Genomic DNA, 15,307 nt, shown 5'->3' with positions numbered 1-15,307 from the left:
TCTTCAGGGCTTCATCCTTGGCTGCTCCAGTCTCTCCTGATTGATACAATCTTTCCCATGGTGAAGCTGAATATCCTGAATGTGCTTTTTGGGTCACTCCTACAGGCCCTGGCTCTGGCGGATGCTGAAGGAGGAAGACATGGAAGCAGGACAACCCTGAACAATTAAGCCTCTTAATCCTGAAACAGGTAGCTGCTCTGAAGTGTTTTGTGATGAAGGGGTCCTTGAAAGCATTCCTTGGATATCCATGCAATGGAAAATGCCCCAAGAAGGGGAGAAAGGATGCTGTGGGCCTGGTCACCCATAGATTTCTGGAAAACTTTCTTTGGGAAATGGTCGGCGGTTGTGGATTCACTTAGTGGCATTCAGCATCATGTGGAATGGGGCTGAGGGCCTTGTGCCTTTTGTCACTTGACTTTGCAGAGTTGTGAACAGTGAAGGAGCCAAAAGACATTCATGAATGGTAGCTCTGGATGTGTTCAGGGGGGAATTAGACCTCTCTGGAGAATGGTGGTACAGAGGGCTGCTCGGAGAAAGCCACCAGAGCCTGTAGGAGGCAGATTCTTGAACTAAGGAGACTTTGAATTGGCCCTGGGATATTTCTAGTGTTTTTTTGTTTGTTTGTTTGTTTGTTTGTTGTTTGTTTTTTAATCAGCTATAGCCCTGTATTCTCTTCCAGGTTCAGTCTGCCCCCCTAGAAAATGGACACATAGCCAGGATTCCCCTATCAGGTCCCACACAGAAGTTGTCTGAGGGGTCAATAAGTTTGTGTATAAAGAGACTTTTTTTTTTTTTTTAAATGTTTAAACCCTGGCATAGCAAGGGATAGCCACTTCCCACAATTCTCAGTGACAGCAGAGAAAGGAGGGTGGTGGGTGTCAAACTGGATTCTCTTGGTATGTGCAGGTTGTTTTTCTTGGCAAGGGCCACACTTTTCATCTCTCTTAGTGAGACTCAAAGTTGATGGCTTCTGTTTCTTTTTTTTGTGCTTAATTTTAATTTTTAAGCCATCGTGTCTTGGGGATCCAGTAAGAAACAGGTGGTGTCATCCAAAAGACTCTTCTGATGGGACTGTAGGTACAGGCAGGGTTAAGAGAACCAAGCACAGGGTGTCGAAGTATCCCGAGGCTAGCGGTATCAGGGAGCTGTTACTATGCCTGGTCCTGAAAGCAAGAGGGAAGGAATGGTTATTAGAACTGGAAAGAGAAGCTCCATGGAAAGGCTCTGTCTGGTGGAAGGATGTAGTCAACCTTCAGTGACACAGCTGGGAAGGAGCCAAGAGAATAAATATCCTCATTGAACTCCCTTGTTAGTCCTCCCTGTCTCCTGATGGCCCCTCCCATTAGGCACACTCAGCCAGAAGCTAGAAGGCAGTGAGCCAGACTGATGCTGTCCATAGAGATCAAGACCCTCTTGGGGGGCATAGAACTGACTGCAGAAGGGGGGATATAGCGATGCAAGTAGAAAATAGCTGACCAAGCAAGCAATGCAAATTGCTTGGATTATATTGGATGTTTCTATCCAAAGAGGGGTTTTTAGGGGCGCCTGGGTGGCTCAGTGGTTTGGGCTGCTGCCTTCGGCTCGGGTCATGATCTCAGGGTCCTGGGATCGAGCCCCGCATCGGGCTCTCTGCTCCGCAGGAAGCCTGCTTCCCTCTCTCTCTCTCTGCCTGCCTCTCTGCCTACTTGTGATCATTGTCTGCCAAATAAATAAATAAAATCTTAAAAAAAAAAAAAGAGGGGTTTTTGTTCAGTGGAGTAAATGAAACTTTGCATTATTAGGTCAGCCACATAGAGCTGTTGGCTGTGAGGGCTGGGAAGAGCAACAGAAATCCTCTAGTCAAATGTCATCCTTTTTACAGTTGGGAAGACCCAGGAAAGTCAAGTGACTTGCCTAAGGCCACTCATGAATTCTTGAAAGTGTGTCTTGAAAACCTGTTCCATTTTAAGGAGAAAACCAACACAAAGCCACTTGAAACAGTTAAGAAGCAGTGTCAAGTAAAATCTAAGCACATGGGGAGAAAGCTGTGAATTAGTGCTTTTTCTCATTTATCATTTTGGATCCTCTGGGGTTGTGACCATCATAACACCCAACTCAAAGGGGCTCCCACCACACAGGAAATTAATTAATTGGCTCTTGTACCTGCAAAGTTCAGGGATGGGGTGGACTGCATTGTGGGTGTGAAATAGCAACTCAATATGACATCAACCATCCAGTTTCTTTCCCTCTCTCTGTCACTCTTCCATGATGTCAGTTCAACCTCAGGGAGGCAGAATGGCTGCGGAAGTTCCTGGGCTCATAGTTAAGTCTCTCTGGCCAGAAGGAAAGAAGCATTCCTGCCAGTAACTCCTAAAAAGACTGAGAGAGTAGCTTTCCCAGAATTTCATCCCTTGCAAGCCAACCCTGGCATTTCATTGGTGGGCATTATGCCACATTCTCATTCCTCAGACAATCCCAGTAGACAGGTGAACAGTAGACAGTCTGTTGATTGGCAGGGGCGGCAGGTTTTTCTGATTGTTCTATCCATCTGCTGGGGGCATGCATAACCTTTCCCTAGTACTAGGGCTGGGAGGGCAGATGGAGGGGACAGAACTGAGTAGCATTGGAAAAGGGAGATGGGTGCTGGGAGAGTGGCAGCTGACGTCCAGTATACTGTATCATCTGTAGAAACCTTACTAATTTGGAAGTAACAGTGACAGGAAACCTGCTTTTAACTAGCGAAAGTCCGAATCTTCAAGCATTTCATGGCAGTTGTCTCAGACAGAAGCTTTCCAAACAGTTCTTGTTGGATGGCTTGCAATTAGCATCTGCTTTCCAGTATGTCTGAAAACAGACTCTTCTGGTAGGTCAACCATGCTTTCTACAATTCTGCTTAATTTCTCATATGCGTATTCATACTTTGTATAGCCAGAGTAAACACTGAACTCAAATTCTGGGTTAGTGGAGATTAAATTACATTAAAAGTCTCATCATTTAAAACTTACCCTTAAATGGGAGTAAGAATAGCCTCGACTTCATAGGTTTGTTTTAAGGATTAGCCGAGGTAATCCAAGTAAAGTAACCCAGTGTCCCAGTAGCTAGCCCAATAAATGTTACCTTTATTAGCATCCTGTATCTCAAAATATTGTCACATTTATGTGTTTATGTGCACATTTAATCTAGGAAATTAACTCTTTTCACAACAAATACATTATTTGTCACTGATTACTTAGAGATGAGGTAAATAAAGGTATTAAAAAATTTACTGTTTATGGATTTTTTTTCCCCACCAGAATGGTTTTTATTTTAGAAATCATTTTCGGGGAAATCTAAAAAAAGAAAATTTAGGTATCATACAGTTAAGGGTAGATAGAATCCCTGGATAAAATGGGATTTAAGTTTACAGTCACTTTTTAACATATTCTTACTTGAAAAGTTTTATAAATCGTTGAAGTCCTGTCATGATGTATCCCAGCTGATTTTTTTTTTTTTTTTGCCTTTGTTCTCAGTATGGAGGTTCTGGAGGGAACAAGTGACCCTCCTAAGCTTTGGTTTCCCAAGCCAACCATGCCATTTGGCTTCTCTGGGTGGATGGATTTTAGGATCACTTGGATCGGGTGAGATGCTACAGTAGCAAGAAGCTAGTCTCAGGCATTTATTTCAGTTGAATTTAACTGAACCAATGCTGTGACAAAATGCTGTGAATTGTTCTCTAAAGCCTTTAGTACCATAAGGCCGACCTCTCAGAATTTCAGGGTGAATTGTCTTAATTTGGGGGTTCCCAGACTAGTGGTACCCTCAAGCTTTAGCACCTGTGTTTCGAATGAGGGGTGGATAGGGTGCAGTGAGGGGCCTGCAGATAGAGGAAAAACTTCCAGAACAACCAGGAACTTATAGACCACAAGTTTATAGACCTTAAAAATTTTCATACTCTCTTCCTTGCATTTGACTAAAATAAACCTTAAATTTTCTATGGGTTGCTTGTTGGTCCTGAGGATGGTCACCATTGTGATAACTAGATGGCAGCTAGTAACAACTAAATGATTGACCCTAAATTCCTTGGTTCAGACAAGTGGTTCTCATACATAGATCACTTGGTTGAAGAAACTGTCAAAAAAAAAAAAAAAAGAAAAGAAAATGGAAGGGATTGGCTTAGGGCTACCAACTTCTGATTTTGCCATCCTTAGTGGATATTTTGAAATATCTAACATTACCACGGTTATCATACAAGAAAGGAACATTTTTTTCTTGATATTACCTATAAAAACTACAGCATATTTGGGCCCTGAGCTACAGTCTATGGGTAGCAAGCACTGGGGAGATGGGGAGTAATTTACTTAATGTGCAGTGGAGCGGGGGAGAGCCTGCTTTTCTGAAGATTCTCTTAGAACCTAGGCATTCTCTTAAGTCATGTCTTTATCTGACTTAAAGGAGGAGAAATTCCCTTGTATACAAGTTTTGATGAATCCAATCCATTTTTTAAAGAAGGAACTGTTTCCTCTCAAGTCATTAACTTAGAATTGTTAGTATAATTATTGTAGTTGTATTTCTACAACAAATAGTTGTAGAAAATCTTGCAATACCTAGCTGTATCAACAGTTTTTCTTTTTCCATAATTTGACCGTAAAAATGATAAATCTGTTCATTTCAATTTGGCCTTCAGTTGTGTAGTATATGCCTCTGTGTGTGGGAAAGCACACACACACACACACACACACACACACACTCGCACGGAGGGAGGGAGGGAGGGAGGGGGGAGTGAGGGAGAGAAAGAGAGAACTTAATTAGGTGAAAAGCCCCAGAAAGGAAAGGGTGCTTGTGAGAAAATCAATGTGTGCCTTAGTCAGTCGCTGGTAAGCGGTAGTACTTGTAGTAACAATTACATCTCGGAGCTGCCAACAGAATATGGCTTTTTAAGATGTCTTTTGACATCATGAAAAAAACCCACACATACACCCAACCACCCCTGGCATCCCAAACAGTAATAAAACATTCCTTATTCTGCTTCACTTCACATGCTTGCTTGATTTTGCCACAAACATGTTTTGCCTTCCAGCCAGGGATTAAGCTTCCGTATGAGGCCATGACTGGTGTGAAAACAACTTCTCTGTCATTGTTGAGGGGGAGAGAAAACTGCTTGCATGCCTGTGCGAAATCCTGAATGGAATTGTGGGATTGTAGTGCCACAGAGGGTCTTGAGGTCCATGCCTTCCTGCCAGGCTACCTGAAAGCTCATCTCCATGACTGACAAAAGGTGACCTAATCCTAGTGTGTCATTGACCTCTAACATTTCACGGATCCTCTGTGAACAAGGACATGAACTAAGATATGTCTTTCTCAGGAAAAAACAGACCGTTCTGTAACACACCGCACATGCAGTTAACTGCCCTGTTGACAGCCTCATTGTGAGGCACAGTGTCGCTGTTTGAGTCCTGTTGATATTCTCACATACGCTCCTATAGCACAGTCCTCACCTGTTCCAACAGATACTCCATCTTCACTCGGACTCCTTACCACTTGTTTCTATTCGGGTGTCTCTCTCTCTACAGCAGGGTATTCTGTGTGTTTAGTCACAGCTCAGTGTTCTTTTGGACAGCCATTACCACAACCCTCTTGCTTTAGTCAGTTTGGACTGCCATAACAAAATACCACAGACTGGGTGGCTTAAAATAGAAATTTATTTCTCACAGTTCTGAAGGCTGGGAAGTCTAAGATCAAGGTGTTGGCAAGGCAGGTTTCATTCTGAGACCTCTTAATGTTGGCTTGTAGGCAGCCACCATCTTACTGTGTGCTCACTTGACCTCTTCTTTGTGCCCTTGTGAAAAGAGGAAGCTCTGGAGACTCTTCTTCTTCTTAGGACACTAATCCCATCAGGGGGGCTCCACCCTTGTGACTCATCTTAACCAAGTTGACTCCCAGAGGCCCCGCCTCCTAATGCTATCAGATTGGGGGCTAGGATTTCAAACATACGATTTTGGTTGTGTGGGTGGTGACGGATGACCAGACACAAATTTCCTGTCCATAATAATTCTGAATCTTTATTTGTGGCTCCCTTGAAGTGTTTACAGTGTCGTTAGTCCAGGAGCCCTGCAGTAAGTAAAGAAAGCCTTAGAATTATTGTTGTGGAACACATACAGCATTCTATAGGTGGCTTGGGGGATTACAAAGTTGGAAACCGTTTACCACAGAATTCAAGGTGACCTAGGTAGACTGGTGATCTCCTCCTCTTTTCAGATCTTGGGTTTCTTAGATCCAAATGTCAGTGGTAAAGTTATGGATGCTAAATTCGGTCAGCCTCAATGAAGTGTGGCTAGGTCAGCATTCAGTATTCCCCGACCACCATCTGTAGCCTCCCTTTTAGGCCTCTAAAAAGGAGGCTTTCAGAATGAAAGCCTGGGAAAATGAGTTCTTAGCACTTTATCCTCTTGGGCATTTACTTCCTTTTCATGGGGGAAAGGAAGGCAGTAAATTATACTAAAACTGTTCCCTTTTCCATTAGAGATCAATATCTTGCAGTGTCATTTGAAGTGTCTACAAATTCAGGAATGTCTGCATGGACACAGGCGTGCGTGAATGCACATACACACACGCACACACACAGAGAAACCTGTGCCAGGTGGAATATTTTAAAATATAAAAGGCCTTTGAACGTTCTTTTTAAACTTTCAAGAACAGATAATTTCTGTGTTATATAAGCTGTTCCAGGCTTTAGAAAAAAGATGGAAAACTTCCAGATTCTTTTTTCAAGCAAACATGACCCTGATAACAAATCTGGCAAGCCCCCAAAGGGAGGCTATATACCAGTCTCTCTCCGGAATGTAAAAATTTCAGATAAAATTCTAGTGAGTGGGTTTCAACAATAGGTTTTGTGAATGTTCCACCAGACCCAAGTAGGTTATGGAATACAGGAATGTATATGAATGGCTTCATATACATAGATTTTCATTTGAGTCACATAAATTATTTAAGTGAACATAGGCGATAATCTCATTAGTTCAGAAGAACACTCAGTCAATTCAACTTCTAATTTTTATGAACCACTTAAAAACGAGCATATAACATGACCATTCCTTCATATGATAAGATTGAGTTCATACAGCCCACTGTCATTTATACTTTTGTGGGGCCCCAATAAAGATATTATTAGATATGACTGAGATCAAAACAGAAAGCCAATGTAGAAATTTATGAAAGTAGTAACTTTAACTTTAGAGAAGAAATATTATAAGGAAAAGGATAAAATTATCCTTACAGATCACTCAGTTGTAGATCAAGAAGGCTTAAAGAGATTACTTTTAGATGGAAAGATAAAAACTAAGGATTTTGGAGGGGCACATGGGTGGCTCTGTAGGTTACGCATCCAACCCTTGATTTCGGCTCAGGTCATGATCTCAGGGTCTTGAGAGTAAACCCCGCGTTGGGCTCCATGCTGGGTGTGGTGTTTGCTTGAGATGCTCTCTCTCCCTCTCCCACTGACCCTACCCCCATTTTTGTCTTGCAAAATAGATAAGTAAAATCTTTTAAAAAACAAACAAATGAACTAAGGATTTGGATACTTCTGAAATCAGTTCACGAGTCTAATGCCATTCTTTTCAAAGTCCCACCAAGGTTTTAAAAATTTCTTAAGATGATTATCAGTCTATATGGAAAAATAAGTAGATGAGAACCTCAGGAGAATTCTGGAAATGGCTGTAGGAGGAGGGTGTTAGATCTGTTGGATATTATAGTATATTGCACTACCAGATATTAAAGTGCCTAACGAAGTCTTCGTAATTAAAACACAGTGATGCTGGCGGAAGACGAGGAAGTAGGTAAGGGAACCAGGACAGTTCAAAAGCAGACCCTCACATAAATAATATGGTAAATCATAAAGAAGACATCAGAAATCAGTGGGGAAGGAAAGATTATTCAAAAAATAATTTTGATGCATAGTTAGCAATTTGGAAAAAATCATTCTAACTTCACCAAAATGAATTCCATATTGATTAAACAATTAACTGCAAAATGTAGAGGCATAGGAAATCTATAGAATTGAATATTGCTTAGAAACAAAGGAAAAACCCTCAAACAGGAAAAGTCAAACTACAGAAAAAAAAAATAAATAAAAGATTTCTTCATGTGAAAAGCCAACGGGGTAATAGTAGATTAGGAAAAGATCTTCAGTAACAGGACAGAATTAGCATCTTTATTTTGGGACATGCTCAAACAAACTTAAAAAACTAATTAAAAAAATTAAACCTTGTTGGAACACTTGGATAGGTGACTACATAAGTACTGTACAAATATATAGAGAGAATGGTCAATTTTGTAATAAGAGATATGTAGATTAAAACATTGGCAAAATACGATTTTAACGTATTAGCCAAAGAATGCATTTTTAATGCTAATCCCCAATTCTGGTGGTATTGCAATATTGCGAAATGGCTATACAATATATTAAAGAGCCATATTATTTATTCATACATTTTGATCCAGTAATATTACTTCTGTGGACCATCTCCCCCCATTCCCTCAGTGAAGGAAATAATACACAATACTTAATAAGCTATTTCAACAAAGATGCTCCCTGATGCATTATTTACAAAATACACACACACACACACACACACACACACAACTAATGTCCAACTGTTAGGTAACCATAAAATGAAATAGCTCTTCTCAGCATAATACTGTAATATAATGAACAATTATTTTGAAGATACATCGTAATGTGGCACGATACTTACAATATAATTTTATGTATAGAAATTACAGTATAAATTGTGGTGTAGTTGCACTATAGAATACAGCTATATTGCTGTGCAATTAGATTGAATGACCCATAGCTGCCTGTGACGACTGAAGATCTCAGGAACACAACTGTTAAGTAAATAAGCAAGTTGTGTTTATCTCCCTTATCTCAGGAGACCTATTCAGGAAAAAAGTTGCTATGGCTGATGTCAAACAGGTTACTGGCTGTGTACTCTTATGGGATTTTTATGGTTTTAGGTCTCAGATTTAGGTATTTAATCCACTTTAAATGTATTTTTGTGTATAATGTATTAAGGTGATCTAACTTCTTGCTTTTGCGTGTTGCTGCCCGGTTTTCCCAACACCATTACTTGAAGAGACTGTCTTTTTCCCATTGGACATTCTTTCCTGTTTTGTTGAAATGAAATTGACCATATAGTTTTGGGTTCATTTCTGGGTTTTCTATTCTACGAAATGCAGGGAGCTGGAAAGTGTAATGCTAAGTGCAATAAGTCAGTCAGAGAAGGACAAATACTATATTATTTCAGTCATATGTAGAATTTAAGGAAAAACACAAATGAGCCAAGGGAAAAAGAGAAAGACAAATCAAGAAACAGACTCAACTAGAGAGAACAAACTCATGGGTGCCAGAGGGGAGGTGGCAAGGGGGATGGGTTAGATAGGTGATGGGGATGAAGGAATGCACTTACCGTGATGAGGACCAATGACGTCTGATTGTTAAATCACTGTATTGTATACCTGACACTAATATAATACTGTCTGTTAACTAATTGGAATTAAAATGAGAACATACAATTTTTAAAAAAAGCAAGTTGCAGAATAGCCACTTGATCCCAATTACATAAAGTTCAGATACAAGCAAAACTAGTGATAGAGCGTTTAGACATCTGCAGGCATGTGGCAAACCCAATACAAACAAGCAAGCATAGACAAAAATTCAGTCTAGTTGGGGGAGGAAAGATGAGGTTGTGGGAGGAGCCCATGGGGGCTATCTAGGGGATGGTAAACTTCTCTTTCACAAAAGTATATATATTATTGCTCTTTTAAAATTTTTAAATTTCTTTTCTTTTTTTTTTTTTTAAAGATTTTATTTATTTATTTGAGAGAGGGAGAGAATGAGAGAGAGAGGATGAGAAGGGAGAAGTCAGAGGGAGAAGCAGACTCCCCGCTGAGCAGGGACCCTGATGTGGGACTTGATCCTGGGACTCCAGGATCATGACCTGAGCCAAAGGCAGTCACCCAACCAACTGAGCCACCCAGGCGCCCTAAATTTATTTTCTAAAGGCTTTATTTATTTGAGAGAGAGAGAGAGTATGTGTGTGTGTGAGTGGGGGGAGGAGCAGAGGAAAGAGGAACAAGCAGACTCCTCACTGAGCAGGGAGCCCCCAGTGTGGGCAGTGTGGGTCTCAACACCAGGATCCTGGGATCATGACCTGAGTCGAAGGTAGACACAACCAACTGAGTCACCCAGGCTTCCCCTTATAGCCCTTTTTTTATACCTTAAAATAAGCGATAAGTATTTTTTGTGTATTTAGTGTTAATTTAACAAAGGAGTATTAAAACCATATTCACGGAGTCCAATTATGTACAAAATCTTTACCCCTAATAGATGGTAAGAAAGTATATAGGTAATAGTGACTGTGTAAGAGGAGTGAAATTATGGATGGGTCGTTCTTTCATTTTCTTTCATTTCCGAATTTTCATTGACAGTCTTACCTGGCTTTACTGCTCTTCCATTTATCCTGATTCGCAGTTGTGTGACAACCCTGTGTTGAGGGGGTCTGTCGGTGCCGTTTTCCAGTAGCATTTTCTCACTTTGTGTTTATGGGTCACATTTGGGTAATTCTCACAGTACTTCAGACTTGTTCCTGACTGTTTCTATCTGTTCTGGTGATCTGTGGTCAATAGTCTTTCATGTTACCCTTGGAGCCTGAGGAGGTGCCTAAATTTATGCTGTCTTACGGTCAAACTTTAATAGATGAGGAGTTGCTTCCTGTGGATGAGCAAAGAAAGTGGTTTCTTGAGATGGAATCTAAACCTGGTGAAGATGCTGTGAAGATTGTTGAAATGACAGTGAAGGATTTAGAATACTTTGTAAACGTAGTTGATAAAGCAGCAGCAGGGTGGGAGAGGATTAATTCCAATTTTGAAAGAAGTTCTGCAGTGGGTAAAATGCTCTCAAACGGCATCACATGGTCCGGAGAAATCATTCTGAAAGGAAGAGCCAAATGATGCAGCAAATGTCACTGATGTCTTATGTTAAGAAACGGCCACAGCCACCCCAAGTCCTCGGCCACCACCACCTTGATCAGTCAGCAGCCAGCAATATTGAGGCAGGACCCTCCAACAGCAAAAAGATTATAATTCACTGAAATCTCAGATGATGGTTTGCATTTTTTAGAAATAAAGTATTTTATTTTATTTTTAAAAAGATTTATTTATTTGAGTGAGAAGGGGCAGAGAGAGGGGGAGAGAAAGGCTTTTAAGCAGACTCCATACTGAGCACGGAGCCCGATGTGGGGCTTGATCTCACAACCCCAAGATCATGACCTGAGCCAAAACCAACAACCAGATGCTCAACTGGCTGACTGCACACCCAGGAGCCCCAGCAATAAAGTATTTAAATTAAGTTATGTATAATAGTTTTTTAGACATAATGCTATTTAACATTTAATGGACTATGGTGTAGTGTAAACACAACTTTTATATGCACTGAGAAGCCAAAAATTCATTTAAAGCACATAATTGCTACATTCACTTTATTGCAATGGTCTGGAACTGAACCCACAATATCTCTGGGGTATGCCTGTATGTGCTTTTGTTTCATTTTTTAAAAAAGAAAGGAAAATTGAAGAAGACTTCTGCAACTATAGGATGACTTAAGCTTCCAGTAGAGTGACTTAAGCTCACTCAGTAGAGTGAGCCATTGCTCGAGTGTTAGACTTCACCACTGAGGCAGAAGGGGAGGTGGATTTATTTATTTTAAGAATTTTATTTATTTATTTGAGAGAGAGAGAGAGAGAGAGAGACAGCATGTGCACACACATGCGCACTTAAGGGGAGGGGCAGAGGGAGAAGAGAAGCAGATTCCCTGCTGAACAGGGAGCCCCACACAGGGTGCAATCCCAGGACCTCGGGATCATGACCTGAACTGAAAGCAGATGCTTAACTTATTAAGCCACACAGGTGCCCCAAGATGTATTTATTTATTTATTTATTTATTTATTTATTTATTTATTTATTTTAAAAAAGGTTTTATTTATTCATTTGTCAGACAGAGATCACAAGTAGGCAGAGAGAGAGAGGAGGAAGCAGGCTCCCGGCCAAGCAGAGAGCCAGATGCAGGGCTCGATCCCAGGATCCCAAGACCCTGAGATCATGACCCGAGCCGAAGGCAGAGGCTTTAACCCACTGAGCCACCCAGGCGCCCCCCCCAAGATGTACTTAAAATGTAAAAGGAATGTATTTGGAAAGAATAAATGCATCTATGAATGGTTACTGAGCATCTTACTTGTGTGAGAAAGCCTTGACCTAGCCTGAATTCTGAGAAAATTTCATGGATACTGAGTTTATTGTATTGCTGTTGAGGATGAATTAGAAAGACTGGCATTTCTTTGGGTTCCTTTAAAATATTTTTTAGCTTAGTATTTTGACTGGTTACAAAAATAATAACAATAATGAGATAGTCTTACAAAAATTTGTAAGTCACGCAGACACTAGAACTACAGCTCTGTTGAAAGATAATACTGGGATAGAGGAACATGTAAAAGACATCATGAAGGTGCAGCCAGGATATTCTTAGAACATACGTTGCTCATAAATAAAATGGCATGGAAAAGGAGGGACAGCAGTCTAATAAATTTTAAAAGACTTGAGAGACACAGCCAAATTCCAGTGCACATCTTGTTTGGATCCTGACTTAAACCAATTGTGAAAAGGTGTTTATGAGATAATTGGGAAAATTGGGACACTGATTTGATATTTGATATTGTGAAATTATTAATTTTTAGGTATGACTTTATTTATGGTTATGTTTTAAAGATGCATGCTATAGTGTTTAGGAACATATAATATATCAGATTTTTACTTTAAGATAATCTAGAGGAGAGTTTGGGTATATTAAATATGAAAAGTCCATATTTGGGGTTTTTCTGTGGATAAATGATATATCCAGGATTTACATTAAAATAATGCAGGGGTAGGGGCTATAGTGGTGTATAGATGAAACAAGGTCAGCCATGTAATAATATAATTATTATTATTATATGGTAATTGATAACTGAAGTTGGGCAGTGAGTACATATATTCTTGATACTTTTGTATAGATGTTTAGAACTTTTCATAATAAAATATAAATAAGAGTAATACATATTTACAGGTGAAAATGTGTAAAGTATAGAAAAGTATAAAGAAAGAAATGAAAGTCACCCACATTCCCATCCCCTGGAGATAACTACTATCAACATTTTTATAGGGCTCCTTCTATACTCTTTCCTTATGCACTTAAAATACATACTCTTATGCATACATATGTTTAAAGAAGAAATTATACTATCTATATTGTTTTTGCATCCTGCTTTTTTATATTGTGGACACTATTGGGCTTTAGTATATTTAGATCTTCCTCATAACTTAATATTATGACTATGTATTACTCTAATACGGGAAAACACACACAAATGCCATAATTTGTTTTGATCTAACCAATCCTTTACAAATAGATATCTAAGTTGTTTCATTTTTTTTTTTTTCTATTCAAACAGCTCTGCATACATTTTTCTTCTGAGAAATACCTGGAAAATCCAAGAGTTTTTAAGGCTTTTTTCTTTATCATGGCAGACTTTTTGTTGGAAATATGATACCATTTTGAATTCCCTCCTATAGTATATATGATTACCCATTTCATCATAATTTCAGCAACATTGAGTGCTATAGTCACAATTTTTAAATGTTTGTCAGTCTGATAGAGGGATAAAGAATAAATAAAATAAGAATATCTTATTTTAATTTGCATTTTTTAAATTATTTGTGAGTTGAAAATCTTTCTGTATGTGTATGTCAGTATTTCTTATTTTATGACTAGCTGTTTATATCTTTTAAATTGTTGTATTTATCCTCCCACTGATTCATATAAGTCTTTTTACATGTTAAAGGACACTAATGTTTCATATATTGTATAAAATGCAATTTTTCTCCCTAGTTTTTTGTTTGTCATTTAACCTTAGGTCATTTTTGAACCATCATTTGTCTGGAATTATTTTAGATTTTTATTTATTTAAGATTTTATTTATTTATTTGACAGGCAGAGATCACAAGTAGGCAGAGAGGCAGGCAGAGAGAGGTGAAAGCAGGCTCCCTGCTGAGCAGAGAGCTCGATGCTACCATGCTGCGGGGCTCTATCCCAGACCCTGGGATCATGACCTAAGTGGCAGGCAGAAGCTTTAACACACTGAGCCACCCAGGCACCCCATTTTAGATTTTTAAAAGTTGTAAATCTAGATTATTTTTTTTCTTTGAGCCTTTGTAATTTTCTACATTTTCTTTTTTGTAGTCTTACTCAATATTTTACTGAGGGATTTCATTATATAGCATTGCCCTGGAAAGTTTGCTTTTATATTTTAATACATTTGTTGGTTATTAAATAAGATATTTGTGGTTGAAAGGATACATTTGTACTTTTATTTTTATCTTGTTTAATTAATTAATTAATTAATTTTAAAGATATTATTTGCTTATTTGACAGAGAGAGAGCACAAGCAGGGGGAGTGGCAAGGGAGAGGGAGAAACAGGCTTCCCCACTGAGCAAGGACCCGGATGTGGGGCTCAATCCCAGGACCTGGGATCATGACCTGAGCCAAAGGCAGTCATTTAACCCACTGAACCACCCAGGTGCCCCAAGAATACATTTTTTTAAAAATTTACCTATAATTGTCTGTCACACAGTGCCTCGGGCAAAATTTGGTGATTTTCCTTTCAGTAATTCTTCTATACCTGTATATTAATTAAAGTAATAGTTGCTGATGAAACAGTTAAAACCCCAGATTATAACGACATAGTAGGGGTTTATTTATTAATCCAACATAGTTGTTTCTGATTGGTGGGCAGCCTTCCAGTGAATTATTCAATGGCCCACGGTCCTTCTGTCTTACGGTTTTTCCATTCTCTGGGGCTTTGGGGTTCTGTGCATCTATTTGGCACGTTGAAAGAAGAGAACAGGGAGAACACATGTCATTTATTAAAACCACCTAAGCTTGAAAGTGCTTCCTGTCACTTCTGCCTATTTTCCATTGGTGGGAATTGTCACATGTATAACACCTATGTAGAAGGGATGCTGGGAAATGTAGTTCCTGGCTGGCTAATGACTTTCCAGTGAAAAACTTGCATTTTGGAAAGAGCATGAATATTTGTTTGACATTCAACTGAATCTGCCACCATTTGTTATGTCTATAACGTATATGATACATATTTTCTTTACAAAATGGAATCATCCTGTTAAAAGTTTTGAATTTTAGCATCATTTATAAAAGATTTTATTTTTTTGAGAGAGAGAGCACGAGGGGGAGGAGGGGCAGAG

At 39.3% G+C, this 15,307-nt stretch overlaps 1 protein-coding gene across 21 annotated transcripts in view; it reads left to right on the top strand.

Annotated features, from left to right (window-relative positions):
• Nucleotides 1-15,307, top strand: part of TRERF1 (transcriptional regulating factor 1) — a 203,008-nt gene that overhangs the window by 82,599 nt on the left and 105,102 nt on the right. For 16 of the 21 annotated variants that reach the window (XM_059177968.1, XM_059177966.1, XM_059177967.1 and 13 more), the window contains exon 3: nucleotides 106-188. The exons of the other annotated variants lie outside the window; for them this stretch is intronic. The gene's annotated coding sequence lies outside the window, so the exon portion shown is untranslated. The remainder of the gene's footprint in view (nucleotides 1-105; nucleotides 189-15,307) is intronic. 21 annotated transcript variants of the gene reach the window in all.

The sequence above is a fragment of the Mustela lutreola genome, chromosome 6 (genome assembly GCF_030435805.1).
Source record: "Mustela lutreola isolate mMusLut2 chromosome 6, mMusLut2.pri, whole genome shotgun sequence".
Classification (NCBI taxonomy): Eukaryota; Metazoa; Chordata; class Mammalia; order Carnivora; family Mustelidae; genus Mustela; species Mustela lutreola.
The sequence above is the reverse complement of the archived record's forward strand: the minus strand, read 5'-3'. Positions and strand labels throughout refer to the sequence as shown.